The sequence below is a fragment of the Halichoerus grypus genome, chromosome 1 (genome assembly GCF_964656455.1).
Source record: "Halichoerus grypus chromosome 1, mHalGry1.hap1.1, whole genome shotgun sequence".
Lineage (NCBI taxonomy): Eukaryota > Metazoa > Chordata > Mammalia > Carnivora > Phocidae > Halichoerus > Halichoerus grypus.
The window spans coordinates 117297044-117301786 of record NC_135712.1 but is presented as its reverse complement, the minus strand read 5'-3'; the positions used below and the strand labels follow the sequence as shown (position 1 = coordinate 117301786).

General features: G+C 43.4%; 1 pseudogene; it reads left to right on the top strand.

The window, feature by feature from the left end:
- Window positions 1-2800: 2800 nt before the first annotated feature.
- LOC118538421 (heat shock protein HSP 90-beta pseudogene) lies at window positions 2801-4087 on the top strand (annotated as a pseudogene).
- Window positions 4088-4743: the final 656 nt, after the last annotated feature.

Sequence of the window (4743 nt, the reverse complement as noted above, 5' to 3'; positions counted from 1 at the left end):
ACTTTCATGGGCTTGATTAATTCATCACCAACAATGGAGCAATGGAGAACCAATCTTTAATTTATTATCATTTACTGAATGCTTATCATGTGTTCGGCACTGAGGGAATCCTAGCATTATAAAACTAATCCTTGTTCACATAATCCTGTTGTCTATTTGGGGAGGTAATCAGTGCATTTTTAAAAAAATTAATTACAGAAGGTATGAAATAATAAGTTCTGAAAGACCAGTGAGACTAGTTGGATAGGGCACAGTGTTTTCTCCCCAACATCCATTAAGTCTCAACCCATTTTGGAAAAAAAATCATGTTATTTATGTGAGATTATCCTCACCCCCAGCTCCAGGGATGATCCCTAACTGGCCTAAATCAATCAAAGTAATCCCAGCCTCTGGAGCCAAGGGATGGGTTGTGGTAAATCATGAAATTCCTATAGCCACAGGGACTGGACATGAGAACTCAGTCAGCTGGAAGCTCAGGATTTTTGTGGAATTTCTGGGGTTCATAGGCTCTCCCGCCTTCTGAGTGAATGTGGTATATGGTTGTGAGGCCCGGACCTGCTTCTCAACACACTGCCAGGTTTGGGGATATCCCACCACATGCATATCAGTGCGGGACAGAGAGGCCTCTGAGTGTAGAAGCACTGAGGGCTGGATATTCATAGTCCCAGGCAGCTTCCCAGCTGAGGCACAGGCTTCTCTTCTCTGCATGGCCATCGGAACAACCGGTGTGATTTCTGTGACTCCCGGGCTAGCGACATGAAGAAGGTGGAGAATTCATTTTGTTAGCGGCAGGCGTGGTAGATGGTAGCAACACCCAGGGTCCTGGAGCAACAGTTTCAGAAGGAGCACTTAGTATCTTGAATCCCGGGGTCAGAATGTAGCGCACTGTCTTTACCAAACTGCTTCTGTGGCCTCATTTTCGCTGCGGTTCTACCTAGCCTTTGACTTACCCAACGTCCTTTCAACAAATGTGTTATTTCCTAGATCAGTCAGAATCAATTTTTAGTGCTTAAACTGAGAATCCTCTCTAAGACGTTTAGCCAAACACCGCCTTTTATTGTATCTAAGCCCTTCTGAGCGGGACTTTCTGTTACGTGAAGCTAGAAGCATCCTAACTGAGGTTGGAGTACTGGCAGTAAGTGTGATCAGAGCCCTGAGCCATAACAGAGTGTCAGAATAGGCTGTGTATGCGATCGAACTTAGCCTAATGCATCGACCCAGTGCAGGAAAGGAGGTTGCAGCAGGGAATAGTCACACGGCGACTGCAGTACAGGAAGGAAGGCAGGTCTGAACTCAGTTCAGCAGCCTCGTTCTCCCCTGGAACTGAGGGTGAGCATCATGCCCCCTCCCCCACCCTCTTTGTTTTAGGTAAGGCAGGTAGGAAGAATGACAGGCTAGCTCATCCTTCCCATCCTCACCCCAATCCAATCTTACTTGTATATTATGAGCTAAGGGTTTGCAAACCCATCGTTGTGCTGGTCCTGCAGAGTTGGCTGTCTGTGGTCTAGACTTTCGAGGGACAGATCTCATTCTGAGATGTGCAGGCAAGTGCCTTCCAATTGGCCCCTGTCCAGACAAGCCCACTGGTGAATATCCCCTCAGCATAGGGGACAGCCATTCAGTGTTGAGGCCTTGTTCATAGGGTCATCAAGACATGAGGTCATGAGGCATGCCCCCACACAAAGTTAAAGTACATTTAGAAATTATCTTGAATAAATAAATATTGTTTTCACCATTATGCTTATTTTTCTGTATTTCCAATTGCACTTAGGTTTTGGCTTGTTTATTTCTTACTGTTTTGTTAGCTCTTTGATGCCTCTAAGATATTTTTTCTAGTTTAGCCAGCATTTGTAGTTATTTTCAATGGGAGACGGGTCCAAAACATCTTGGTAACCACTATGGTCAGAAATAGAAATCTTCCACTGAGTTTTCAATTTCATCATTATAGTTTTCATTCTTATAAGTTTTAAATGGTCCTTAAGTCTCTGATATTTTAAAATAATTTCTTATTGCCTGACCATATTTCAAGCTTGTCTTGTATTTCTTTAAAATTATTAGACATAGTTATTTTATATTTGGTGTCTGATATGTTCAGTATCTGAGGTCTCTGGAGTCCTTTGCTGATATTTATCTGTTCTGCTGGATCTTGTTCATGGTGCCTTATATCCTAGTATGCTTAAAGTTTTTGCTGGAAGACAGTCTGTTCCTTGGAACTTGTGTGTGTGTGTCAATTTCCAGAACTGATGGAAAAAAAAACCCCATAGATTCAAAAAGAATCCCATCTCTACTCCCACTCCCCGCCCAAAAAGAAAAATCCCTAGGAGGACAAACTAAAAACATACATATAGACACATCTATATTTATAAGATTATATCAGCTTCAAGAAAAAAACATGGAAAGATGCACAATCTATTTTTAACATGGTCATGTGAGCATGGAAGTAAAGGGGAGGGTGGGGAAAGAATGGTGTGGGTGATGAGGATAAGGAAGGTGGGAAGAACAAAGAAAAAGGGAATCAAAAGATGCAAACATCTATGATTACATTTAGGAATTTTAATAAATGTATATGTATAGAAAGAAAGCTTAAAAATAAAATGTATGAACAAAGGAAAACAATATCTCTCTCTCTGTAGTGAAAGATCCAAAATAAAATAATTGGAAACCGACTTTAAACGTGGATTCAGAGAATAATGCCCTGTGACCACACGCAAAGGTGATTCAACCTTAGGAAATACAGCAACGTAATTCAATATACTATGTTAACTAATTAAAAGTCAATAATCTTATATTAGAATAAATATATGCTCCTATTACCAATGACTGGGAAGACGACTTGGCAGTCAGGCACTTCTCTGTAGGTCAGCTGGCATTCAGGGCATTGCTGTTCATCCCCCCTGGGGCTCCTTTCAACCTCTTTGACAACAAGAAGAAATGAACAACATTAAACTCTGTGCCTGCCATGTGTTCAGCATGGACAACTGTGATGACTTGCTACCAGAATATCTCGACTTCATCCGTGGTTGGGTTGACTCCAAGGACCTGCCCCTGAGCATCTCCCTAGAAATGCTCCAGCAGAGCAAAATCTCGAAGGTCATTCGCAAAAACACTGTAAAGTAATGCCTTGAGCTCTCCTCTGAGCTGGCAGAGGACAAGGAGAGCTACAGGAAATTCTACGAGGCCTTCTCTAAAAACCTAAAGCTTGGGATCCATGAGAGCTCGACTCCTCAGCAAGGCCTTTCTGAGCTGATGCGCTATCACACTTCTCAGTCTGGAGATGAGAGAACTTCTCTTTCAGACTATGTCTCCCGCGTGATGGAGACCCAGAAGTCTAGCTATTACATCACTGGTGAGAGCAAAGAGCGGGTTGCCAACCCGGCTTTTGCAGAGCGAGTGCCGAAGCGGGGCTTCGAGGTAGTGTGGATGACGAGGTAGTGTGGATGACGAGGTAGTGTGGATGAGTACTGCGGGCAGCTCAAGGAGTCCGACGGGAAGAGTCTGGTCTCGTTACCGAGGAGGGCCTGGAGCTGCCTGAGGATGAAGAGGAGGAGAAGAAAATGAAGGAGAGCAAAGGCCAGCTTGGGAACCTCTGCAAACTCATGAAAGAAATCTTGGATAAGAAGGTTGAGAAGGTGACCATCTCCAGGCTGGTTGTGACGGCAGTGTGACTAGCTACAATGTGACTAACCAGCACCCACAGCAGGACGGCCAACATGGAGAGGATCACGAAGGCCCAGGCTCTTGGGGACGACGCTACAGTGGGCTCTACGATGGCCAAAAAGCGCCTGGAGATCAACCCTGACCACCCCATTGTGGAGATGCCGTGGCACAAGGCGGAGGCGGACAAGAATGACAAGGCTGTCGAGGACCTGGCAGGACTGCTGTTTGAAAGGGCTCTGCTCTCTTCTGGCTTCTCACTGGAGGATCCCCAGACTCACGACCACCGCATCTACCACATGATCAAGAGAGGCCTGGGCATTGCCGAAGATGAAGTGACAGCAGAGGAACCCAGAGCTGCTGTTCCTGATGAGACTCCCACCCCAGCCCTGAGGGTGATGCGGATGCCTCTCTCATGGAAGAGGTAGATTAGGGGTTTCTATCGACAGACCATGGGCCCGTGAATAGTGTCCCCATAGCTCCTCCCCAGCAGCCAGGAATGGCCCCAGTTCACCTGGTTCCCTCTGCTGATGTCTAGTGTTTTTTTATTTTTCTCCTGTCTTTGAGGCAGGATATAAGGGCCTCAAGCCTTAGCCCTTCCCATATTTGATAAGGAATTTGGCTGTGTATTATGGGGTTTTTTGTTTATTTTGTTCAGAAATTAAAGTATACAAAATAGTTTTATTAAAAAAAAGAATAAATATATGCTCCTAAAGGAGGAATAGATAAAATTCAGAAACCATTCTTAATATATAAAGAACTTTTAAAGTTGGTGAAAAAAAAAATCAGCAATCCATTAAAAAATAAACAAAGGACCCAGACAAGTTAATTGCAGAGGACGAAAAACAAGTGCCCAATAAAAATATGAAAAAATCAAATTGTCACTAAATGGTTAAGGAGATACAAATGAGGAACCCGAAGCTTTCATCTAGTCATATCTGAAGCAAATATTCTCTTCTGGTCTGAGTCTGGCTTTCAAGATTGTAGAAGTTGTCTTTTTATTGACATACAGATTTTAGATGTTTCTCGCATACGCAGATTCATCATTCTTTTTGTTTTTTTATTTTTTTAAAGATTTTATTTATTTAT